Consider the following 25,222-nt stretch of genomic DNA (forward strand, 5'->3'; position numbering starts at 1 on the left):
GTCTAGGGGGGGAGTGTGTGGCCATCAGGTTCCGCTCCCCCCTGAACCCCCCTGGCTCTCCTCTTTCGGGAGGAGAGCGTTGTTGGCTCCCCTCTTCCGGGAGGGGAGCACAGTCTTTAGCTCCCAGTGCCTTGTTCGGGTGAGAACTCGGGCAGGTGCTGGGGGTAAGATTGGGTCGCCTCTGGCTTCGGCTGGAGGTGGCTTTTTGTCCCTGTTCCTCGCTGTGGCCTTTTGGCTCGGAGGGACGGGGAATGGTTTGGGGGACCCTTCTCCTTTTGGAGAGGGTTTCAAGAAGACCAGCATCCTAGTGCACTTTTTTTGTGGCACTTGTCACTTTTTTAAGCGCACTCGGGTTTTGTACACGAATTCGGGCTTTCAAAAAAAAAAAAAAAAAAAAAATCTGTTCTTATCAGTTTAATATCTGATACGTCCCCTATCTGGGGACCATATATTAAATGGATTTTTAGAACAGGGAGATGGAAAAAGAGCTTGCTCTGTCCACTCCACGCATTGACCTGGTATTGCAGTATCTCCAGGACCGGTGCACCCCTTCTTTAATGCAGTTTCTAAAATCAGAAAGAATTGAATTCAATGTTTTTTGTTTATTTTGCTTGTTTGTCGGATTTTGGGATGGACTCTTTGGCTTTGCTTTTCTTCTCCTCATTGGATTTTTCATGTTCAAAGTTGCAGAAGCCAGATTACAAGCTCATTTTGGTTCAACTTCAGCAACTGTGCATTGCATTGCCATGTAATGTGATGCAATGCTATCTTTCTAGCTCTCCCTTTTTACTTCCTTTTGGATAAACAGACATATTAGGCAAGCATTTTGGAGCTTTCACCTAAATAACTACAGGTGGTGAGATAAGCTGCACAATATAATTGACCTTTCAGTATATTGTTGCACACACACCATCTATTTAGCAAATGCCCTTGTTATCAACAGCAGCCTTTTAAACTCACCTGAGCTAACAGGTATGTGCGCTGGTTACTCTGCTGCGCTTAAAATTTCTTTTTTGGTTTGCTACAATGCCTTTTCTGAAACGTTGTCTCCTTCTGCTGGAACACTGACTTCTTTCATTTAATGCCTGCAGACTATAAAAGAGAACCCAACCCAAAAAGTTTGGTTGATTAGTCTGTGGCATTCTGTTAAGCTGTTGCTTATGGCGGTCTCTGTGAGCTTCTCAGCGACATTCAGCCAGCCAGGTATCCTGCGTGCAGTAGATGGAATGTGGCAATGGAACGCTGGCTGCGCGTGTCATAATAGGCTCTGAGCCTTTATATACCTGTGCACAGCAGCAGCCACCTTCAGTCTGCTGCTGGACAGCCAGCAGCAGCAGCAGCAGGAGAGGTATGTAATCAGGAGCCCTCCTGCTAAGGGTAGACAGCTGCTCGTTCCACCCCACCCCCCGCCTTAATTGGTTCTCCTCCCTTCCAACGGTGTTGAGGCGGGTGGGAACAGCAGGGGGTGAAGGTGCTGTGTTTAAAGAGGTGGAGTTATGCAGATCTAAAACGCGTGGATTGCAGCAGCAGCAAGCCGAAAAGTGCAGGCATGTAAGGGATCTAGAGGTTGACAACATGTCTTCTTAACGGGAGTCCAGGAGCTCATCTCCACAAATGGACTTTTCAGGATCCTTGGGTGGCTCCGTAGTTTGAAACCAATTCTGGTTATCGCTTCTCGGCCTTTTGGCTAAGATCAAGTGTAGTATCTGTTCTTATCAGTTTAATATCTGATACGTCCCCTATCTGGGGACCATATATTAAATGGATGTTTAGAACAGGGAGATGGAAAAAGAGCTTGCTCTGTCCACTCCACGCATTGACCTGGTATTGCAGTATCTCCAGGACCGGTGCACCCCTTCTTTAATGCAGTTTCTAAAATCAGAAAGAATTGAATTCAATGTTTTTTGTTCATTTTGCTTGTTTGTCGGATTTTGGGATGGACTCTTTGGCTTTGCTTTTCTTCTCCTCATTGGATTTTTCATGTTCAAAGTTGCAGAAGCCAGATTACAAGCTCATTTTGGTTCAACTTCAGCAACTGTGCATTGCATTGCCATGTAATGTGATGCAATGCTATCTTTCTAGCTCTCCCTTTTTACTTCCTTTTGGATAAACAGACATATTAGGCAAGCATTTTGGAGCTTTCACCTAAATAACTACAGGTGGTGAGATAAGCTGCACAATATAATTGACCTTTCAGTATATTGTTGCACACACACCATCTATTTAGCAAATGCCCTTGTTATCAACAGCAGCCTTTTAAACTCACCTGAGCTAACAGGTATGTGCGCTGGTTACTCTGCTGCGCTTAAAATTTCTTTTTTGGTTTGCTACAATGCCTTTTCTGAAACGTCTCCTTCTGCTGGAACACTGACTTCTTTCATTTAATGCCTGCAGACTATAAAAGAGAACCCAACCCAAAAAGTTTGGTTGTTTAGTCTGTGGCATTCTGTTAAACTGTTGCTTATGGCGGTCTCTGTGAGCTTCTCAGCGACATTCAGCCAGCCAGGTATCCTGCGTGCAGTAGATGGAATGTGGCAATGGAACGCTGGCTGCGCGTGTCATAATAGGCTCTGAGCCTTTATATACCTGTGCACAGCAGCAGCCACCTTCAGTCTGCTGCTGGACAGCCAGCAGCAGCAGCAGCAGGAGAGGTATGTAATCAGGAGCCCTCCTGCTAAGGGTAGACAGCTGCTCGTTCCACCCCACCCCCCGCCTTAATTGGTTCTCCTCCCTTCCAACGGTGTTGAGGCGGGTGGGAACAGCAGGGGGTGAAGGTGCTGTGTTTAAAGAGGTGGAGTTATGCAGATCTAAAACGCGTGGATTGCAGCAGCAGCAAGCCGAAAAGTGCAGGCATGTAAGGGATCTAGAGGTTGACAACATGTCTTCTTAACGGGAGTCCAGGAGCTCATCTCCACAAATGGACTTTTCAGGATCCTTGGGTGGCTCCGTAGTTTGAAACCAATTCTGGTTATCGCTTCTCGGCCTTTTGGCTAAGATCAAGTGTAGTATCTGTTCTTATCAGTTTAATATCTGATACGTCCCCTATCTGGGGACCATATATTAAATGGATTTTTAGAACAGGGAGATGGAAAAAGAGCTTGCTCTGTCCACTCCACGCATTGACCTGGTATTGCAGTATCTCCAGGACCGGTGCACCCCTTCTTTAATGCAGTTTCTAAAATCAGAAAGAATTGAATTCAATGTTTTTTGTTCATTTTGCTTGTTTGTCGGATTTTGGGATGGACTCTTTGGCTTTGCTTTTCTTCTCCTCATTGGATTTTTCATGTTCAAAGTTGCAGAAGCCAGATTACAAGCTCATTTTGGTTCAACTTCAGCAACTGTGCATTGCATTGCCATGTAATGTGATGCAATGCTATCTTTCTAGCTCTCCCTTTTTACTTCCTTTTGGATAAACAGACATATTAGGCAAGCATTTTGGAGCTTTCACCTAAATAACTACAGGTGGTGAGATAAGCTGCACAATATAATTGACCTTTCAGTATATTGTTGCACACACACCATCTATTTAGCAAATGCCCTTGTTATCAACAGCAGCCTTTTAAACTCACCTGAGCTAACAGGTATGTGCGCTGGTTACTCTGCTGCGCTTAAAATTTCTTTTTTGGTTTGCTACAATGCCTTTTCTGAAACGTTGTCTCCTTCTGCTGGAACACTGACTTCTTTCATTTAATGCCTGCAGACTATAAAAGAGAACCCAACCCAAAAAGTTTGGTTGATTAGTCTGTGGCATTCTGTTAAACTGTTGCTTATGGCGGTCTCTGTGAGCTTCTCAGCGACATTCAGCCAGCCAGGTATCCTGCCTGCAGTAGATGGAATGTGGCAATGGAACGCTGGCTGCGCGTGTCATAATAGGCTCTGAGCCTTTATATACCTGTGCACAGCAGCAGCCACCTTCAGTCTGCTGCTGGACAGCCAGCAGCAGCAGCAGCAGGAGAGGTATGTAATCAGGAGCCCTCCTGCTAAGGGTAGACAGCTGCTCGTTCCACCCCACCCCCCGCCTTAATTGGTTCTCCTCCCTTCCAACGGTGTTGAGGCGGGTGGGAACAGCAGGGGGTGAAGGTGCTGTGTTTAAAGAGGTGGAGTTATGCAGATCTAAAACGCGTGGATTGCAGCAGCAGCAAGCCGAAAAGTGCAGGCATGTAAGGGATCTAGAGGTTGACAACATGTCTTCTTAACGGGAGTCCAGGAGCTCATCTCCACAAATGGACTTTTCAGGATCCTTGGGTGGCTCCGTAGTTTGAAACCAATTCTGGTTATCGCTTCTCGGCCTTTTGGCTAAGATCAAGTGTAGTATCTTTTGAAAAGGCAGTTTTGTCCTTGGGCTGCCCTAGTAAATTGATGCATATTACACACTGGTTTGGTGCACTTGTTAGTACGCCAGGTGGCTCATAGAGTTATCTGATGGAAAACATGGCCCTCCAGGATTGAAGTCACTAGGCTGGGTAAGTGTGAGGGCTTTGGAGCAATGTGCCCCAGGAGTAGGCGCCCTGGTGGGAGTCCAAGCTTACTGGGACTGGGAACCCCAGAAAGACTTGGCTTCGTAGCACGCCGCACCTTTGCCAATCATACTTTCTGAGCAACCCCCCCTATTCCTGGCCTCCGGGCTAGGAAGGGGAATTTTTATAAACCCGGTCGGAGGTCAGGTCAGCTTTGGGCTGAGAAACCAACACAGGCTCCAGCTCCACTAGGGTGGCAGCCTAGATGGAAGCTGGGAGCACGAAAACGGCTCTTCTCCGGCTTCGACTAGGGAGAGCATCGGAGATCCCTGACCCTCGCTGTGGCCTTCTGGCTCGGAGGGATGGGGATGGTTTATTGGGGACCCTCTCCTCCGGAAGGGTCCACATGAATCCTCGCCTCGTGCGCTGTTTTGGTGTGACTTCGGTCACATTTTTCAGTGCCTTGGATGCAGCTTCAATCAAAAAAAAATCTGTTCTTATCAGTTTAATATCTGATACGTCCCCTATCTGGGGACCATATATTAAATGGATTTTTAGAACAGGGAGATGGAAAAAGAGCTTGCTCTGTCCACTCCACGCATTGACCTGGTATTGCAGTATCTCCAGGACCGGTGCACCCCTTCTTTAATGCAGTTTCTAAAATCAGAAAGAATTGAATTCAATGTTTTTTGTTCATTTTGCTTGTTTGTCGGATTTTGGGATGGACTCTTTGGCTTTGCTTTTCTTCTCCTCATTGGATTTTTCATGTTCAAAGTTGCAGAAGCCAGATTACAAGCTCATTTTGGTTCAACTTCAGCAACTGTGCATTGCATTGCCATGTAATGTGATGCAATGCTATCTTTCTAGCTCTCCCTTTTTACTTCCTTTTGGATAAACAGACATATTAGGCAAGCATTTTGGAGCTTTCACCTAAATAACTACAGGTGGTGAGATAAGCTGCACAATATAATTGACCTTTCAGTATATTGTTGCACACACACCATCTATTTAGCAAATGCCCTTGTTATCAACAGCAGCCTTTTAAACTCACCTGAGCTAACAGGTATGTGCGCTGGTTACTCTGCTGCGCTTAAAATTTCTTTTTTGGTTTGCTACAATGCCTTTTCTGAAACGTTGTCTCCTTCTGCTGGAACACTGACTTCTTTCATTTAATGCCTGCAGACTATAAAAGAGAACCCAACCCAAAAAGTTTGGTTGATTAGTCTGTGGCATTCTGTTAAACTGTTGCTTATGGCGGTCTCTGTGAGCTTCTCAGCGACATTCAGCCAGCCAGGTATCCTGCCTGCAGTAGATGGAATGTGGCAATGGAACGCTGGCTGCGCGTGTCATAATAGGCTCTGAGCCTTTATATACCTGTGCACAGCAGCAGCCACCTTCAGTCTGCTGCTGGACAGCCAGCAGCAGCAGCAGCAGGAGAGGTATATAATCAGGAGCCCTCCTGCTAAGGGTAGACAGCTGCTCGTTCCACCCCACCCCCCGCCTTAATTGGTTCTCCTCCCTTCCAACAGTGTTGAGGCGGGTGGGAACAGCAGGGGGTGAAGGTGCTGTGTTTAAAGAGGTGGAGTTATGCAGATCTAAAACGCGTGGATTGCAGCAGCAGCAAGCCGAAAAGTGCAGGCATGTAAGGGATCTAGAGGTTGACAACATGTCTTCTTAACGGGAGTCCAGGAGCTCATCTCCACAAATGGACTTTTCAGGATCCTTGGGTGGCTCCGTAGTTTGAAACCAATTCTGGTTATCGCTTCTCGGCCTTTTGGCTAAGATCAAGTGTAGTATCTGTTCTTATCAGTTTAATATCTGATACGTCCCCTATCTGGGGACCATATATTAAATGGATTTTTAGAACAGGGAGATGGAAAAAGAGCTTGCTCTGTCCACTCCACGCATTGACCTGGTATTGCAGTATCTCCAGGACCGGTGCACCCCTTCTTTAATGCAGTTTCTAAAATCAGAAAGAATTGAATTCAATGTTTTTTGTTCATTTTGCTTGTTTGTCGGATTTTGGGATGGACTCTTTGGCTTTGCTTTTCTTCTCCTCATTGGATTTTTCATGTTCAAAGTTGCAGAAGCCAGATTACAAGCTCATTTTGGTTCAACTTCAGCAACTGTGCATTGCATTGCCATGTAATGTGATGCAATGCTATCTTTCTAGCTCTCCCTTTTTACTTCCTTTTGGATAAACAGACATATTAGGCAAGCATTTTGGAGCTTTCACCTAAATAACTACAGGTGGTGAGATAAGCTGCACAATATAATTGACCTTTCAGTATATTGTTGCACACACACCATCTATTTAGCAAATGCCCTTGTTATCAACAGCAGCCTTTTAAACTCACCTGAGCTAACAGGTATGTGCGCTGGTTACTCTGCTGCGCTTAAAATTTCTTTTTTGGTTTGCTACAATGCCTTTTCTGAAACGTTGTCTCCTTCTGCTGGAACACTGACTTCTTTCATTTAATGCCTGCAGACTATAAAAGAGAACCCAACCCAAAAAGTTTGGTTGATTAGTCTGTGGCATTCTGTTAAACTGTTGCTTATGGCGGTCTCTGTGAGCTTCTCAGCGACATTCAGCCAGCCAGGTATCCTGCCTGCAGTAGATGGAATGTGGCAATGGAACGCTGGCTGCGCGTGTCATAATAGGCTCTGAGCCTTTATATACCTGTGCACAGCAGCAGCCACCTTCAGTCTGCTGCTGGACAGCCAGCAGCAGCAGCAGCAGGAGAGGTATGTAATCAGGAGCCCTCCTGCTAAGGGTAGACAGCTGCTCGTTCCACCCCACCCCCCGCCTTAATTGGTTCTCCTCCCTTCCAACGGTGTTGAGGCGGGTGGGAACAGCAGGGGGTGAAGGTGCTGTGTTTAAAGAGGTGGAGTTATGCAGATCTAAAACGCGTGGATTGCAGCAGCAGCAAGCCGAAAAGTGCAGGCATGTAAGGGATCTAGAGGTTGACAACATGTCTTCTTAACGGGAGTCCAGGAGCTCATCTCCACAAATGGACTTTTCAGGATCCTTGGGTGGCTCCGTAGTTTGAAACCAATTCTGGTTATCGCTTCTCGGCCTTTTGGCTAAGATCAAGTGTAGTATCTGTTCTTATCAGTTTAATATCTGATACGTCCCCTATCTGGGGACCATATATTAAATGGATTTTTAGAACAGGGAGATGGAAAAAGAGCTTGCTCTGTCCACTCCACGCATTGACCTGGTATTGCAGTATCTCCAGGACCGGTGCACCCCTTCTTTAATGCAGTTTCTAAAATCAGAAAGAATTGAATTCAATGTTTTTTGTTCATTTTGCTTGTTTGTCGGATTTTGGGATGGACTCTTTGGCTTTGCTTTTCTTCTCCTCATTGGATTTTTCATGTTCAAAGTTGCAGAAGCCAGATTACAAGCTCATTTTGGTTCAACTTCAGCAACTGTGCATTGCATTGCCATGTAATGTGATGCAATGCTATCTTTCTAGCTCTCCCTTTTTACTTCCTTTTGGATAAACAGACATATTAGGCAAGCATTTTGGAGCTTTCACCTAAACAACTACAGGTGGTGAGATAAGCTGCACAATATAATTGACCTTTCAGTATATTGTTGCACACACACCATCTATTTAGCAAATGCCCTTGTTATCAACAGCAGCCTTTTAAACTCACCTGAGCTAACAGGTATGTGCGCTGGTTACTCTGCTGCGCTTAAAATTTCTTTTTTGGTTTGCTACAATGCCTTTTCTGAAACGTTGTCTCCTTCTGCTGGAACACTGACTTCTTTCATTTAATGCCTGCAGACTATAAAAGAGAACCCAACCCAAAAAGTTTGGTTGATTAGTCTGTGGCATTCTGTTAAACTGTTGCTTATGGCGGTCTCTGTGAGCTTCTCAGCGACATTCAGCCAGCCAGGTATCCTGCCTGCAGTAGATGGAATGTGGCAATGGAACGCTGGCTGCGCGTGTCATAATAGGCTCTGAGCCTTTATATACCTGTGCACAGCAGCAGCCACCTTCAGTCTGCTGCTGGACAGCCAGCAGCAGCAGCAGCAGGAGAGGTATGTAATCAGGAGCCCTCCTGCTAAGGGTAGACAGCTGCTCGTTCCACCCCACCCCCCGCCTTAATTGGTTCTCCTCCCTTCCAACGGTGTTGAGGCGGGTGGGAACAGCAGGGGGTGAAGGTGCTGTGTTTAAAGAGGTGGAGTTATGCAGATCTAAAACGCGTGGATTGCAGCAGCAGCAAGCCGAAAAGTGCAGGCATGTAAGGGATCTAGAGGTTGACAACATGTCTTCTTAACGGGAGTCCAGGAGCTCATCTCCACAAATGGACTTTTCAGGATCCTTGGGTGGCTCCGTAGTTTGAAACCAATTCTGGTTATCGCTTCTCGGCCTTTTGGCTAAGATCAAGTGTAGTATCTTTTGAAAAGGCAGTTTTGTCCTTGGGCTGCCCTAGTAAATTGATGCATATTACACACTGGTTTGGTGCACTTGTTAGTACGCCAGGTGGCTCATAGAGTTATCTGATGGAAAACATGGCCCTCCAGGATTGAAGTCACTAGGCTGGGTAAGTGTGAGGGCTTTGGAGCAATGTGCCCCAGGAGTAGGCGCCCTGGTGGGAGTCCAAGCTTACTGGGACTGGGAACCCCAGAAAGACTTGGCTTCGTAGCACGCCGCACCTTTGCCAATCATACTTTCTGAGCAACCCCCCCTATTCCTGGCCTCCGGGCTAGGAAGGGGAATTTTTATAAACCCGGTCGGAGGTCCGGTCAGCTTTGGGCTGAGAAACCAACACAAGCTCCAGCTCCACTAGGGTGGCAGCCTAGATGGAAGCTGGGAGCACGAAAACGGCTCTTCTCCGGCTTCGGCTAGGGAGAGCATCGGAGATCCCTGACCCTCGCTGTGGCCTTCTGGCTCGGAGGGATGGGGATGGTTTATTGGGGACCCTCTGCTCCGGAAGGGTCCACATGAATCCTCGCCTCGTGCGCTGTTTTGGTGTGACTTCGGTCACATTTCTCAGTGCCTTGGATGCAGCTTCAATCAAAAAAAAATCTGTTCTTATCAGTTTAATATCTGATACGTCCCCTATCTGGGGACCATATATTAAATGGATTTTTAGAACAGGGAGATGGAAAAAGAGCTTGCTCTGTCCACTCCACGCATTGACCTGGTATTGCAGTATCTCCAGGACCGGTGCACCCCTTCTTTAATGCAGTTTCTAAAATCAGAAAGAATTGAATTCAATGTTTTTTGTTCATTTTGCTTGTTTGTCGGATTTTGGGATGGACTCTTTGGCTTTGCTTTTCTTCTCCTCATTGGATTTTTCATGTTCAAAGTTGCAGAAGCCAGATTACAAGCTCATTTTGGTTCAACTTCAGCAACTGTGCATTGCATTGCCATGTAATGTGATGCAATGCTATCTTTCTAGCTCTCCCTTTTTACTTCCTTTTGGATAAACAGACATATTAGGCAAGCATTTTGGAGCTTTCACCTAAATAACTACAGGTGGTGAGATAAGCTGCACAATATAATTGACCTTTCAGTATATTGTTGCACACACACCATCTATTTAGCAAATGCCCTTGTTATCAACAGCAGCCTTTTAAACTCACCTGAGCTAACAGGTATGTGCGCTGGTTACTCTGCTGCGCTTAAAATTTCTTTTTTGGTTTGCTACAATGCCTTTTCTGAAACGTTGTCTCCTTCTGCTGGAACACTGACTTCTTTCATTTAATGCCTGCAGACTATAAAAGAGAACCCAACCCAAAAAGTTTGGTTGATTAGTCTGTGGCATTCTGTTAAACTGTTGCTTATGGCGGTCTCTGTGAGCTTCTCAGCGACATTCAGCCAGCCAGGTATCCTGCCTGCAGTAGATGGAATGTGGCAATGGAACGCTGGCTGCGCGTGTCATAATAGGCTCTGAGCCTTTATATACCTGTGCACAGCAGCAGCCACCTTCAGTCTGCTGCTGGACAGCCAGCAGCAGCAGCAGCAGGAGAGGTATGTAATCAGGAGCCCTCCTGCTAAGGGTAGACAGCTGCTCGTTCCACCCCACCCCCCGCCTTAATTGGTTCTCCTCCCTTCCAACAGTTTTGAGGCGGGTGGGAACAGCAGGGGGTGAAGGTGCTGTGTTTAAAGAGGTGGAGTTATGCAGATCTAAAACGCGTGGATTGCAGCAGCAGCAAGCCGAAAAGTGCAGGCATGTAAGGGATCTAGAGGTTGACAACATGTCTTCTTAACGGGAGTCCAGGAGCTCATCTCCACAAATGGACTTTTCAGGATCCTTGGGTGGCTCCGTAGTTTGAAACCAATTCTGGTTATCGCTTCTCGGCCTTTTGGCTAAGATCAAGTGTAGTATCTGTTCTTATCAGTTTAATATCTGATACGTCCCCTATCTGGGGACCATATATTAAATGGATTTTTAGAACAGGGAGATGGAAAAAGAGCTTGCTCTGTCCACTCCACGCATTGACCTGGTATTGCAGTATCTCCAGGACCGGTGCACCCCTTCTTTAATGCAGTTTCTAAAATCAGAAAGAATTGAATTCAATGTTTTTTGTTCATTTTGCTTGTTTGTCGGATTTTGGGATGGACTCTTTGGCTTTGCTTTTCTTCTCCTCATTGGATTTTTCATGTTCAAAGTTGCAGAAGCCAGATTACAAGCTCATTTTGGTTCAACTTCAGCAACTGTGCATTGCATTGCCATGTAATGTGATGCAATGCTATCTTTCTAGCTCTCCCTTTTTACTTCCTTTTGGATAAACAGACATATTAGGCAAGCATTTTGGAGCTTTCACCTAAATAACTACAGGTGGTGAGATAAGCTGCACAATATAATTGACCTTTCAGTATATTGTTGCACACACACCATCTATTTAGAAAATGCCCTTGTTATCAACAGCAGCCTTTTAAACTCACCTGAGCTAACAGGTATGTGCGCTGGTTACTCTGCTGCGCTTAAAATTTCTTTTTTGGTTTGCTACAATGCCTTTTCTGAAACGTTGTCTCCTTCTGCTGGAACACTGACTTCTTTCATTTAATGCCTGCAGACTATAAAAGAGAACCCAACCCAAAAAGTTTGGTTGATTAGTCTGTGGCATTCTGTTAAACTGTTGCTTATGGCGGTCTCTGTGAGCTTCTCAGCGACATTCAGCCAGCCAGGTATCCTGCCTGCAGTAGATGGAATGTGGCAATGGAACGCTGGCTGCGCGTGTCATAATAGGCTCTGAGCCTTTATATACCTGTGCACAGCAGCAGCCACCTTCAGTCTGCTGCTGGACAGCCAGCAGCAGCAGCAGCAGGAGAGGTATGTAATCAGGAGCCCTCCTGCTAAGGGTAGACAGCTGCTCGTTCCACCCCACCCCCCGCCTTAATTGGTTCTCCTCCCTTCCAACGGTGTTGAGGCGGGTGGGAACAGCAGGGGGTGAAGGTGCTGTGTTTAAAGAGGTGGAGTTATGCAGATCTAAAACGCGTGGATTGCAGCAGCAGCAAGCCGAAAAGTGCAGGCATGTAAGGGATCTAGAGGTTGACAACATGTCTTCTTAACGGGAGTCCAGGAGCTCATCTCCACAAATGGACTTTTCAGGATCCTTGGGTGGCTCCGTAGTTTGAAACCAATTCTGGTTATCGCTTCTCGGCCTTTTGGCTAAGATCAAGTGCAGTGATCTACCGGTTGCTGCCTTGGTCTTGGCTGAGAGGTGCCTTGGGTACCCGGCTCCTTGGCCTCGGGGGATCGCTGCATGCAGCAGTGCGGCTTCACCCCCTTGCTGCTTTTGGGGAGCCGGATTAGTCCCGGGGCAACGAGGGGCGATCAGCCTGCCTGCTTTTTTTAAGTAGGCGAGGAGGATTTTTGCCACCTTTGGTGCGAAGATATGGACGGGAGAAGCCCAAATATGCTGACCTGTGAAGAGGTCCCAGTTTTTGCAAGATTGAAGAATGCAGTGCGGTTTATTTTTTTGGATCCAGAGAAGAAGAAGTCTGGCTTGTTTTTTTTGGTAGAGAAGATTTTGTTTGGACTATTGGAAGTTCAAATGGAACAAGTTTTGTCTATGTTGGAGTTCCCGAAGAGAGGGATATATGATGTTATTTTTTGTTCAGAAGATATCTTTTCTGACTTTTGGAAGAGAATGGATCTAGTGAAGGAAGATTCGATACTTGAAGGTGTTTTTTTTGTGTCGCATTTTCCTAGGAAGGAAAGGCTAATAGTAATAAGGATGTATAGTCCTTTCATATTGGAAGAAGAGATCATGACCTTTTTATCCCGGTACTGTGAGAAAGTGAGTTCTGCTGGCAAAATGTTTAACCGATATGGTTTTTGGACCACGAGGTGGAGGTTCCTGGTCAAGTTCAAGGAAAGTTCGGATGGTGTTGTGGTACTCCCACCAAGTAGATTCAAAATCGGGACAGTTAATGGAGATATGTTCTTTACAGGTATGCCGAAGTTTTGTAGGCGTTGTAAACAGTATGGCCATGAAAAGGATTCCTGTACATTACAGTGGTGTGCCAAGTGTGAAGAAGTGGGACATAAGGCAGAGAATTGTGAAAAAAGTAAGAAATGTAATCTATGTGGTGGCAGTGGTCATTTATATGATTGCTGTCCTGTCAATAAAAGGGAGGAGAAGTCAGTTGACAAGGAAGATGGAAAAGAAGAAGAGTCTGAAGCTGCCCCCCATGATGAAACGGAAGAGAACATATCTCAAAAGAAGGAGGAACAAATAAGAGATATAAGAAAAGAAGGTGATCATATGGAAGAAGATACTGAGAGTGATAGCACAGACGTTGAGATTGAAAATACTAGCTTGGAAGAAGAAGTGGAGGTGGATAGGGAGTCAGAAGATCAGGAGGAAAGTGAGTCCTCCAGTCAGGATGAAAAGGAAGGTGCTGTAAGTAATATGGAAGAGGAGGAGGAGGGTGAAGAAACTAGTGAAGAAGAAAGAGAGGATGTCGCATGTGAAGCCAGAGAAGAAATTGAAGGAGTTTTGTCATCTGGGAAGGACTCTAGTAAAGCAAAGGATGTTTCAGAAAAAAATATGAGGGAGATGGAGGAGAGACAAGAAGTGTTGAAAATGCTAAAGAGTTGTGAAGGGGGGAGTCAGGCTAGTCTAAGGCGCAAAGTGTGGAATAACATTTATAGCGATATGCATCGTTTTTTTTCAACTTACAGAATACCTCAGTCGTTGGCTAAAGAGGTAGAAGAAGCTTGGGATGGTCGGTTTCTGGATGGAAGGCTTTTGAATGCCTTGGCAGCATATGGCCTGAAGAGAGGAATGTTGCCTTAAATCGTAATGGTAAAGATTGTAATGTTGTGATGTAAAGAATATGGAATAACTGTATTGTGATAATATAAACGTATATATATAAAATAAGATTGGAAAAATGGATATATGACCCACAATGATGGATAACAACCTAATACCATTTGGAAATCATTGCAAAGCATGAAATGGTAAATATGGGACTTGTAATCTGAGTGGAAAAAAAAAAAAAAAAAAAAAATCTGTTCTTATCAGTTTAATATCTGATACGTCCCCTATCTGGGGACCATATATTAAATGGATTTTTAGAACAGGGAGATGGAAAAAGAGCTTGCTCTGTCCACTCCACGCATTGACCTGGTATTGCAGTATCTCCAGGACCGGTGCACCCCTTCTTTAATGCAGTTTCTAAAATCAGAAAGAATTGAATTCAATGTTTTTTGTTCATTTTGCTTGTTTGTCGGATTTTGGGATGGACTCTTTGGCTTTGCTTTTCTTCTCCTCATTGGATTTTTCATGTTCAAAGTTGCAGAAGCCAGATTACAAGCTCATTTTGGTTCAACTTCAGCAACTGTGCATTGCATTGCCATGTAATGTGATGCAATGCTATCTTTCTAGCTCTCCCTTTTTACTTCCTTTTGGATAAACAGACATATTAGGCAAGCATTTTGGAGCTTTCACCTAAATAACTACAGGTGGTGAGATAAGCTGCACAATATAATTGACCTTTCAGTATATTGTTGCACACACACCATCTATTTAGCAAATGCCCTTGTTATCAACAGCAGCCTTTTAAACTCACCTGAGCTAACAGGTATGTGCGCTGGTTACTCTGCTGCGCTTAAAATTTCTTTTTTGGTTTGCTACAATGCCTTTTCTGAAACGTTGTCTCCTTCTGCTGGAACACTGACTTCTTTCATTTAATGCCTGCAGACTATAAAAGAGAACCCAACCCAAAAAGTTTGGTTGATTAGTCTGTGGCATTCTGTTAAACTGTTGCTTATGGCGGTCTCTGTGAGCTTCTCAGCGACATTCAGCCAGCCAGGTATCCTGCCTGCAGTAGATGGAATGTGGCAATGGAACGCTGGCTGCGCGTGTCATAATAGGCTCTGAGCCTTTATATACCTGTGCACAGCAGCAGCCACCTTCAGTCTGCTGCTGGACAGCCAGCAGCAGCAGCAGCAGGAGAGGTATGTAATCAGGAGCCCTCTTGCTAAGGGTAGACAGCTGCTCGTTCCACCCCACCCCCCGCCTTAATTGGTTCTCCTCCCTTCCAACGGTGTTGAGGCGGGTGGGAACAGCAGGGGGTGAAGATGCTGTGTTTAAAGAGGTGGAGTTATGCAGATCTAAAACGCGTGGATTGCAGCAGCAGCAAGCCGAAAAGTGCAGGCATGTAAGGGATCTAGAGGTTGACAACATGTCTTCTTAACGGGAGTCCAGGAGCTCATCTCCACAAATGGACTTTTCAGGATCCTTGGGTGGCTCCGTAGTTTGAAACCAATTCTGGTTATCGCTTCTCGGCCTTTTGGCAAGATCAGTGGTGGTTTTCTGCTGCTGGTGTTGTTTGGAGGGCAGTTGTGACTGGGGTTCCCCCTTGTGGGGCCCTAGTGTGCGATTGAGCGGCGATTGTGTTTATCTGCTGTAAAAATGGTGGAGAAAACACGTGGATTAGAGGACTCGGTCCGTCTGAAGGTGGCTGCAGGTCATGAAGGAGAAATCGGTTTGGACCAAGTTTGCGTTGATGTCTTGAAGAACATTAATGGCTTGAAGGTAACGGATGTATTGGCACTGCAGGATTTTCAGAAACAAGGAATTTATGATATCACTTTTGTTTCTTTGAGTATTTGCCAGAGAGTCTACATGGAGTTGGTACGAATGAAGGAAGAAAAGGAATTGAAATGCCTAGAGTTTATTGCACTGGAACCTCTGTTCCAGCAGACATATAAGTATGTGGTTGTGCACATGTATAACCCTAAAGTTCCGGATGAGACTGTTTCCAATTTTTTAGCTCGGTATTGTAGTGAGGTTAAATTTTTGGGAAGAATGAAGAACAAATACAATTATCTAAATGGCAAGAGGAGATATGTTGTAAAACTGAGACCGGATGATAGAGCTATTGGGGGTGCCAAGAGCATTCCTGGACAGTTTTCTATCGGAGGAGAAAGGGGATTTTGTTTTTATAATGGACAGATGGAATATTGTAGGAAGTGTCATGAGTTTGGACATGTTCAGAAAGATTGTCCAGTGCAAGGTGATGTTTGTAGAGGTTGTGGGAAATCTGGGCATGTTGCAAGTGGTTGCCCAATGAATAAGGTGTGTGATTTGTGTGGACATGCAGATCACCTTGCAAGGAAATGTAGACTGTGGGCTCAGATTCCTAGGTCACAGGTGGACGCTGAAGAGAGGCAGAAGAAGACTCGGCAGGAAAGTGGGGAGGAGGGCGAAGGCTCAGACTCAGAGGGGGAAAGCCAAAAACAAGATGGTGGTAGGGGAAGAGACCATGCGGTGCCCAAGATGGAGGAAAAGGGGCGGAGCCAGAAGAAAGTTGGTTTGAGGGAGGGGCTGGAAGTAATAAACAAAGTAGCTGATGTGCATGGCCCGGGTGATGGGATGGATTTGTCTAATATGGCGGAGTCAGTGAATCCTGTTTTGGGAAGAGATGGGGGTGAGGAAATGGAGGTTTTGGAGGAGGAGGATTCTGATTCGGATGGAACTATAACCCCTCAGCAGCGTGATAGGGTTAACAGTGATTGGAGTGAAAATGAGGAGGAAGATGATGGCAAGGAGGAGAGTTATGCCTCCGTGATTAAAAGAAGTAAGGTGGAGGGGTGTTGGTCTGGGGGGCAGGAAGATCCAGTCTCCCTAAGACCAGGTTATTCTAACAGGGACTCGAGTTCTGAGTCGCCTGATATACGTAGAAAAGTGGGTGGCAGGAGTGGGTTTTCTCCTGGTTCATGATGGATCGGGTATGGTGGAGATTTTTTCCTGTTGTTATGATGGCGTTGTGTGTTGCTTCTCTGAATGTACGAGGGATTGGTTCTGCTTGTAGGAGAGCAGGGATACTGGAGTACATTGAGAGTGTGAATGCAGATATTGTCTGTCTGCAGGAATGTGTAATTAAATCTGCCCCGCATGAGAGTGAGTGGAATAAGGGGCAATCTTTTTGGTCCCCATGCTCAGAAAACAGGAATGAAGGGGTGGGCATTTTACTGTGTAATTCCAGTCTAAAGGTTTTAGAGTTTAAAGTAATCATACCTGGGAGATGTTTGTTTTTATTAGTGGATTTTTTAGGTCAGCGGGTACGGGTTTTTAATGTTTATGCCCCTGCTGATAAACAAGCAAGAGTTGGGTTTTTGGAGTCTCTAAAGTTGTTTTTACCAGGCAGAGACTTCACTATAGTGGCTGGAGATTTTAATTGTGTCAGATCCGCAAAAGATCGTAAGAGCTCTACGGAAGGTAGGACTGATGTTACGTCTAATATTTTAAATCAGATTGTGCAGGATTTACGCTACACGGATGCTGGTCTGATGGTTGGGCCAAGTGATAAGTTCACATACATATCAGACAGTGGACGTAGTGTTTCCCGAATTGACTATGTTTTTATGTCTGAAGGGATTAAGGTGGCCAAGTGCAACCACGTGATGACGACTTTTTCTGACCACAAGATGATAGTGGTAGATCTGTGTATAGCTGAGTCCCTGGCTTTTGGAAAGGGACTCTGGAAGCTGAACGTAAGCCTGCTGGAAGAGGAGAGTGTTAAGGTTGGTTTTAATAAAGTGTTTTTGTCTTGTGTGTCTGAACAGCACCTTTTTAAAGATTTGCTAGAGTGGTGGGACTGGGCTAAGGAGAAATTTGCATGTTATTTTAAAGGGGTGTGTTTTAGGAGAGCGAAAGCCAAAAGGGATCATGATGCTGCTGTTATTTCAAAATTGGAAGTACTCCATAAGTTTAAGAGAGCGGGGATGGAGGTGGATAAAGAGATTGCAGATTTGAAGGACGAACTGAAGAAGATACTTATTGAAAAAGGGAAGACTATTATGTTTAAGGCAAAAATAAAGCACATGGAGGAAAATGAGCAATGTTCGAGATACTTTTTTAAAAAATGTTTTAAACCTAAAGGGGTTTTTAAGTCTGTTTTTTCTCCTGCAGGGGAGGTATCTGGGGATGAGATGATTGGCAGTATTCTTTCCTTTTATGAAACACTCTTCTCTAACGATAGTAGAGCCAGTGATGCGGAAATTAATGATTATTGCAAAGTATTAACTAATAATATTCCTGAGGAGAAAATTGGGTTTTTAAGTGAGGAGGTTGGGAAAGATGAAATTAGACGGGCAGTGGATGGCTTGGCGAAAGGCAAGACGCCAGGCTGTGATGGTCTTCCTGCTGAATTTTGTTAGATTTTGGGATATTATAGGTGTGGAGTTTTCCCGGGTGGTCCAATATGGTTTTACTCATGGGATTTTATCGGTTTCTATGCGTAGGGGGATTGTTACGCTGATTCATAAGAAAGGGGACATGAGGGATATTAAAAATTGGAGGCCCATAACATTGTTAAACAGTGATTACAAAATTATTTCTAAAATTGTGGCTGGTAGACTGGCAGATGTGATAGGTGATATGGTGGGGGAGTATCAGGCATGTGCAGTGCCTGGTAGGAAAATTTCAGATAATTTGCTGCTTCTAAGAGACTTAATTTATCAGGCTAATTTGAATAAGAATGCTCTTTTGTTACAGTCGGTGGACCTGGAGAAAGCCTTTGATAAAATATCACATAGATTTTTGTTCTCTGCTTTAAGTCACCTTGGTGTTCCGGATAAATTATTGATGGTCATTAAGAGTTTTTATTGTGGGGTCAGTAGCCAGATTTTAGTTAATGGGCATGTGAGTTCCAGTTTTAATATTTTATCGGGAGTTAGGCAGGGTTGTCCCCTGTCACCAATTCTTTTTATCTGTGTGGTGGAGGCCCTTTTAAAAAGTGTGCAAGTTGACAAGTGTGTGGCTGGTGTTTTTATTCCTGGGGGATCCGGGGGTCCAGTCAAGTCTTTAAGTTATATGGATGATATTGTTTTTACTTGTGGTTCACAGGCGGATCTCAATAGAGTGAATTTGCACGTAAGGATTTTTTGTTGTGTGGCTGGTATGGCGGTGAATTGGGGAAAGTGCCAGCTTTGTAACTTTGGGAGGCAGGTTGAGGTTAACGTGGCAGGAGTGGAGAGTAGGGAGGAAATTGAGGTTCTTGGTGTCATCTTTGAGAAGGAACTGAAAGGGAAAAGCAGCCTGAAGATTCTAGAAGACAAAATGGATCAGAAGTTGAACTTTTGGAAACTAAGGAACCTGTCGCTGAGAGGGAAAGTGCTGGTAATCAAGTCTGTGATTCTCCCGCTTCTGCTGTACACTGCTTTGATTTTCCCACCTGCTGTGCTTTGGACAAAGAGAGTGACAAGGAAACTGTTTGTGTTTTTTTGGGGATCCAAAATGGAGAAACTAAGAAGAGGAATCGTTATGTGTTCTGTGGAAAATGGGGGTTGTGATTTTCCTAACATTGACTTATTTTTAAGAATGCATTATTTTTTGAACATTTATAAATTATCCCAGTGCAATAACAGGACTGCGGACATGTGCAAATATTTAGCAGGACGGCTTTTCCAGAAATGGAGCTGGTGTGAGAAGGATTTAAGAAAACCAGTTTCGTTTGTGATACCGTTTTTTTATGTGGTGCTTAGGTCCTTCTATGATCAAAATGGGATAAGCTCCATGGTTAGACCGGACAAAAAACTGATTGTCTCAGGTATTAAGAAGAAGGAGATGTTATGTGATGTGCCGTTTTGTAATAATGCACAGTCTGGACAGGTGTGGAAGCTTTTTTTCATGCGTGGAATCAGCAACAGACAGAAGGATGTAACCTGGATGGCGTTGCATGGATGCTTGCCAACAAGAGCTTTTTTGAATGACCGGGGGATAAAGGTTCAAGAACTATGTCCTAGGGAAGGTTGCAATAAGGTGGAAACAATACAGCATATTTTTTGGGACTGTTTTTTTGCTAAAAAAGTTTTTACCTTGTTGTCACGTATGTTTGTTGCTTTAGTTGGTTTTCATTGTTTCGATTTTGAAAGGATTTTAATAGGTCAAGATTTTAAGTACTCGCAAAGGAAGCGGGCAAGCTGGATTATTTTTGTCATATATAAAGAGGTTTTATGGGACGTTCGGAATTTGGTGATTTTTAAAAAGATTGTTTTTTCCCCCATGGAATGCAGAAAGATTTTTCTTGCTAGACTGTTTTATGCCTATTTATTGGATAAAAAGAAGTATGGTGAGACAGCAGCAGAGGCACTCTGGAACTTTTCACATTGGACTTCTTACAGTAAGTAACAGTTAATTGCAGGGTTGTGTTTTTTGGGATTTTGTTTTTGTTTTTCCGAATGATGATTTGAGAACCCGTTATGTGAATATGCGCTATGATGCATAAATTAATATGGGTCTTAATCTGAGGAAAAAAAAAAAAAAAAAAAATCTGTTCTTATCAGTTTAATATCTGATACGTCCCCTATCTGGGGACCATATATTAAATGGATTTTTAGAACAGGGAGATGGAAAAAGAGCTTGCTCTGTCCACTCCACGCATTGACCTGGTATTGCAGTATCTCCAGGACCGGTGCACCCCTTCTTTAATGCAGTTTCTAAAATCAGAAAGAATTGAATTCAATGTTTTTTGTTCATTTTGCTTGTTTGTCGGATTTTGGGATGGACTCTTTGGCTTTGCTTTTCTTCTCCTCATTGGATTTTTCATGTTCAAAGTTGCAGAAGCCAGATTACAAGCTCATTTTGGTTCAACTTCAGCAACTGTGCATTGCATTGCCATGTAATGTGATGCAATGCTATCTTTCTAGCTCTCCCTTTTTACTTCCTCTTGGATAAACAGACATATTAGGCAAGCATTTTGGAGCTTTCACCTAAATAACTACAGGTGGTGAGATAAGCTGCACAATATAATTGACCTTTCAGTATATTGTTGCACACACACCATCTATTTAGCAAATGCCCTTGTTATCAACAGCAGCCTTTTAAACTCACCTGAGCTAACAGGTATGTGCGCTGGTTACTCTGCTGCGCTTAAAATTTCTTTTTTGGTTTGCTACAATGCCTTTTCTGAAACGTTGTCTCCTTCTGCTGGAACACTGACTTCTTTCATTTAATGCCTGCAGACTATAAAAGAGAACCCAACCCAAAAAGTTTGGTTGATTAGTCTGTGGCATTCTGTTAAACTGTTGCTTATGGCGGTCTCTGTGAGCTTCTCAGCGACATTCAGCCAGCCAGGTATCCTGCCTGCAGTAGATGGAATGTGGCAATGGAACGCTGGCTGCGCGTGTCATAATAGGCTCTGAGCCTTTATATACCTGTGCACAGCAGCAGCCACCTTCAGTCTGCTGCTGGACAGCCAGCAGCAGCAGCAGCAGGAGAGGTATGTAATCAGGAGCCCTCCTGCTAAGGGTAGACAGCTGCTCGTTCCACCCCACCCCCCGCCTTAATTGGTTCTCCTCCCTTCCAACGGTGTTGAGGCGGGTGGGAACAGCAGGGGGTGAAGGTGCTGTGTTTAAAGAGGTGGAGTTATGCAGATCTAAAACGCGTGGATTGCAGCAGCAGCAAGCCGAAAAGTGCAGGCATGTAAGGGATCTAGAGGTTGACAACATGTCTTCTTAACGGGAGTCCAGGAGCTCATCTCCACAAATGGACTTTTCAGGATCCTTGGGTGGCTCCGTAGTTTGAAACCAATTCTGGTTATCGCTTCTCGGCCTTTTGGCTAAGATCAAGTGTAGTATCTGTTCTTATCAGTTTAATATCTGATACGTCCCCTATCTGGGGACCATATATTAAATGGATTTTTAGAACAGGGAGATGGAAAAAGAGCTTGCTCTGTCCACTCCACGCATTGACCTGGTATTGCAGTATCTCCAGGACCGGTGCACCCCTTCTTTAATGCAGTTTCTAAAATCAGAAAGAATTGAATTCAATGTTTTTTGTTCATTTTGCTTGTTTGTCGGATTTTGGGATGGACTCTTTGGCTTTGCTTTTCTTCTCCTCATTGGATTTTTCATGTTCAAAGTTGCAGAAGCCAGATTACAAGCTCATTTTGGTTCAACTTCAGCAACTGTGCATTGCATTGCCATGTAATGTGATGCAATGCTATCTTTCTAGCTCTCCCTTTTTACTTCCTTTTGGATAAACAGACATATTAGGCAAGCATTTTGGAGCTTTCACCTAAATAACTACAGGTGGTGAGATAAGCTGCACAATATAATTGACCTTTCAGTATATTGTTGCACACACACCATCTATTTAGCAAATGCCCTTGTTATCAACAGCAGCCTTTTAAACTCACCTGAGCTAACAGGTATGTGCGCTGGTTACTCTGCTGCGCTTAAAATTTCTTTTTTGGTTTGCTACAATGCCTTTTCTGAAACGTTGTCTCCTTCTGCTGGAACACTGACTTCTTTCATTTAATGCCTGCAGACTATAAAAGAGAACCCAACCCAAAAAGTTTGGTTGATTAGTCTGTGGCATTCTGTTAAACTGTTGCTTATGGCGGTCTCTGTGAGCTTCTCAGCGACATTCAGCCAGCCAGGTATCCTGCCTGCAGTAGATGGAATGTGGCAATGGAACGCTGGCTGCGCGTGTCATAATAGGCTCTGAGCCTTTATATACCTGTGCACAGCAGCAGCCACCTTCAGTCTGCTGCTGGACAGCCAGCAGCAGCAGCAGCAGGAGAGGTATGTAATCAGGAGCCCTCCTGCTAAGGGTAGACAGCTGCTCGTTCCACCCCACCCCCCGCCTTAATTGGTTCTCCTCCCTTCCAACGGTGTTGAGGCGGGTGGGAACAGCAGGGGGTGAAGGTGCTGTGTTTAAAGAGGTGGAGTTATGCAGATCTAAAACGCGTGGATTGCAGCAGCAGCAAGCCGAAAAGTGCAGGCATGTAAGGGATCTAGAGGTTGACAACATGTCTTCTTAACGGGAGTCCAGGAGCTCATCTCCACAAATGGACTTTTCAGGATCCTTGGGTGGCTCCGTAGTTTGAAACCAATTCTGGTTATCGCTTCTCGGCCTTTTGGCTAAGATCAAGTGTAGTATCTGTTCTTATCAGTTTAATATCTGATACGTCCCCTATCTGGGGACCATATATTAAATGGATTTTTAGAACAGGGAGATGGAAAAAGAGCTTGCTCTGTCCACTCCACGCATTGACCTGGTATTGCAGTATCTCCAGGACCGGTGCACCCCTTCTTTAATGCAGTTTCTAAAATCAGAAAGAATTGAATTCAATGTTTTTTGTTCATTTTGCTTGTTTGTCGGATTTTGGGATGGACTCTTTGGCTTTGCTTTTCTTCTCCTCATTGGATTTTTCATGTTCAAAGTTGCAGAAGCCAGATTACAAGCTCATTTTGGTTCAACTTCAGCAACTGTGCATTGCATTGCCATGTAATGTGATGCAATGCTATCTTTCTAGCTCTCCCTTTTTACTTCCTTTTGGATAAACAGACATATTAGGCAAGCATTTTGGAGCTTTCACCTAAATAACTACAGGTGGTGAGATAAGCTGCACAATATAATTGACCTTTCAGTATATTGTTGCACACACACCATCTATTTAGCAAATGCCCTTGTTATCAACAGCAGCCTTTTAAACTCACCTGAGCTAACAGGTATGTGCGCTGGTTACTCTGCTGCGCTTAAAATTTCTTTTTTGGTTTGCTACAATGCCTTTTCTGAAACGTTGTCTCCTTCTGCTGGAACACTGACTTCTTTCATTTAATGCCTGCAGACTATAAAAGAGAACCCAACCCAAAAAGTTTGGTTGATTAGTCTGTGGCATTCTGTTAAACTGTTGCTTATGGCGGTCTCTGTGAGCTTCTCAGCGACATTCAGCCAGCCAGGTATCCTGCCTGCAGTAGATGGAATGTGGCAATGGAACGCTGGCTGCGCGTGTCATAATAGGCTCTGAGCCTTTATATACCTGTGCACAGCAGCAGCCACCTTCAGTCTGCTGCTGGACAGCCAGCAGCAGCAGCAGCAGGAGAGGTATGTAATCAGGAGCCCTCCTGCTAAGGGTAGACAGCTGCTCGTTCCACCCCACCCCCCGCCTTAATTGGTTCTCCTCCCTTCCAACGGTGTTGAGGCGGGTGGGAACAGCAGGGGGTGAAGGTGCTGTGTTTAAAGAGGTGGAGTTATGCAGATCTAAAACGCGTGGATTGCAGCAGCAGCAAGCCGAAAAGTGCAGGCATGTAAGGGATCTAGAGGTTGACAACATGTCTTCTTAACGGGAGTCCAGGAGCTCATCTCCACAAATGGACTTTTCAGGATCCTTGGGTGGCTCCGTAGTTTGAAACCAATTCTGGTTATCGCTTCTCGGCCTTTTGGCTAAGATCAAGTGTAGTATCTGTTCTTATCAGTTTAATATCTGATACGTCCCCTATCTGGGGACCATATATTAAATGGATTTTTAGAACAGGGAGATGGAAAAAGAGCTTGCTCTGTCCACTCCACGCATTGACCTGGTATTGCAGTATCTCCAGGACCGGTGCACCCCTTCTTTAATGCAGTTTCTAAAATCAGAAAGAATTGAATTCAATGTTTTTTGTTCATTTTGCTTGTTTGTCGGATTTTGGGATGGACTCTTTGGCTTTGCTTTTCTTCTCCTCATTGGATTTTTCATGTTCAAAGTTGCAGAAGCCAGATTACAAGCTCATTTTGGTTCAACTTCAGCAACTGTGCATTGCATTGCCATGTAATGTGATGCAATGCTATCTTTCTAGCTCTCCCTTTTTACTTCCTTTTGGATAAACAGACATATTAGGCAAGCATTTTGGAGCTTTCACCTAAATAACTACAGGTGGTGAGATAAGCTGCACAATATAATTGACCTTTCAGTATATTGTTGCACACACACCATCTATTTAGCAAATGCCCTTGTTATCAACAGCAGCCTTTTAAACTCACCTGAGCTAACAGGTATGTGCGCTGGTTACTCTGCTGCGCTTAAAATTTCTTTTTTGGTTTGCTACAATGCCTTTTCTGAAACGTTGTCTCCTTCTGCTGGAACACTGACTTCTTTCATTTAATGCCTGCAGACTATAAAAGAGAACCCAACCCAAAAAGTTTGGTTGATTAGTCTGTGGCATTCTGTTAAACTGTTGCTTATGGCGGTCTCTGTGAGCTTCTCAGCGACATTCAGCCAGCCAGGTATCCTGCCTGCAGTAGATGGAATGTGGCAATGGAACGCTGGCTGCGCGTGTCATAATAGGCTCTGAGCCTTTATATACCTGTGCACAGCAGCAGCCACCTTCAGTCTGCTGCTGGACAGCCAGCAGCAGCAGCAGCAGGAGAGGTATGTAATCAGGAGCCCTCCTGCTAAGGGTAGACAGCTGCTCGTTCCACCCCACCCCCCGCCTTAATTGGTTCTCCTCCCTTCCAACGGTGTTGAGGCGGGTGGGAACAGCAGGGGGTGAAGGTGCTGTGTTTAAAGAGGTGG

General features: G+C 44.6%; 12 non-coding genes and 3 pseudogenes across 12 annotated transcripts; all 15 read left to right on the top strand.

The window, feature by feature from the left end:
- Positions 1 to 366: 366 nt before the first annotated feature.
- On the top strand, positions 367 to 552 carry LOC141235777 (U2 spliceosomal RNA). The gene has a single exon (XR_012301536.1). It is a non-coding gene; the product is annotated as a U2 spliceosomal RNA (small nuclear RNA).
- A 1,115-nt stretch (positions 553 to 1,667) lies between these two features.
- Positions 1,668 to 1,858, top strand: LOC141235698 (U2 spliceosomal RNA). The gene has a single exon (XR_012301465.1). It is a non-coding gene; the product is annotated as a U2 spliceosomal RNA (small nuclear RNA).
- A 1,112-nt stretch (positions 1,859 to 2,970) lies between these two features.
- Positions 2,971 to 3,161, top strand: LOC141235640 (U2 spliceosomal RNA). Its single transcript, XR_012301408.1, has one exon. It is a non-coding gene; the product is annotated as a U2 spliceosomal RNA (small nuclear RNA).
- A 1,115-nt stretch (positions 3,162 to 4,276) lies between these two features.
- Positions 4,277 to 4,392, top strand: LOC141235799 (U2 spliceosomal RNA; annotated as a pseudogene).
- Positions 4,393 to 4,915: 523 nt separating this feature from the next.
- On the top strand, positions 4,916 to 5,100 carry LOC141235733 (U2 spliceosomal RNA). Its single transcript, XR_012301500.1, has one exon. It is a non-coding gene; the product is annotated as a U2 spliceosomal RNA (small nuclear RNA).
- A 1,115-nt stretch (positions 5,101 to 6,215) lies between these two features.
- Positions 6,216 to 6,406, top strand: LOC141235641 (U2 spliceosomal RNA). Its single transcript, XR_012301409.1, has one exon. It is a non-coding gene; the product is annotated as a U2 spliceosomal RNA (small nuclear RNA).
- Positions 6,407 to 7,521: 1,115 nt separating this feature from the next.
- Positions 7,522 to 7,712, top strand: LOC141235642 (U2 spliceosomal RNA). Its single transcript, XR_012301410.1, has one exon. It is a non-coding gene; the product is annotated as a U2 spliceosomal RNA (small nuclear RNA).
- Positions 7,713 to 8,827: 1,115 nt separating this feature from the next.
- Positions 8,828 to 8,943, top strand: LOC141235800 (U2 spliceosomal RNA; annotated as a pseudogene).
- A 523-nt stretch (positions 8,944 to 9,466) lies between these two features.
- On the top strand, positions 9,467 to 9,651 carry LOC141235734 (U2 spliceosomal RNA). The gene has a single exon (XR_012301501.1). It is a non-coding gene; the product is annotated as a U2 spliceosomal RNA (small nuclear RNA).
- Positions 9,652 to 10,766: 1,115 nt separating this feature from the next.
- On the top strand, positions 10,767 to 10,957 carry LOC141235643 (U2 spliceosomal RNA). Its single transcript, XR_012301411.1, has one exon. It is a non-coding gene; the product is annotated as a U2 spliceosomal RNA (small nuclear RNA).
- Positions 10,958 to 13,910: 2,953 nt separating this feature from the next.
- Positions 13,911 to 14,095, top strand: LOC141235781 (U2 spliceosomal RNA). The gene has a single exon (XR_012301538.1). It is a non-coding gene; the product is annotated as a U2 spliceosomal RNA (small nuclear RNA).
- Positions 14,096 to 20,163: 6,068 nt separating this feature from the next.
- Positions 20,164 to 20,364, top strand: LOC141235776 (U2 spliceosomal RNA; annotated as a pseudogene).
- A 1,115-nt stretch (positions 20,365 to 21,479) lies between these two features.
- LOC141235644 (U2 spliceosomal RNA) lies at positions 21,480 to 21,670 on the top strand. The gene has a single exon (XR_012301412.1). It is a non-coding gene; the product is annotated as a U2 spliceosomal RNA (small nuclear RNA).
- Positions 21,671 to 22,785: 1,115 nt separating this feature from the next.
- LOC141235646 (U2 spliceosomal RNA) lies at positions 22,786 to 22,976 on the top strand. The gene has a single exon (XR_012301414.1). It is a non-coding gene; the product is annotated as a U2 spliceosomal RNA (small nuclear RNA).
- A 1,115-nt stretch (positions 22,977 to 24,091) lies between these two features.
- Positions 24,092 to 24,282, top strand: LOC141235647 (U2 spliceosomal RNA). The gene has a single exon (XR_012301415.1). It is a non-coding gene; the product is annotated as a U2 spliceosomal RNA (small nuclear RNA).
- Positions 24,283 to 25,222: the final 940 nt, after the last annotated feature.

This window comes from Phyllobates terribilis, unplaced genomic scaffold, assembly GCF_046119375.1.
Source record: "Phyllobates terribilis strain yellow unplaced genomic scaffold, ASM4611937v1 Scaffold_682__1_contigs__length_827410, whole genome shotgun sequence".
Classification (NCBI taxonomy): domain Eukaryota; kingdom Metazoa; phylum Chordata; class Amphibia; order Anura; family Dendrobatidae; genus Phyllobates; species Phyllobates terribilis.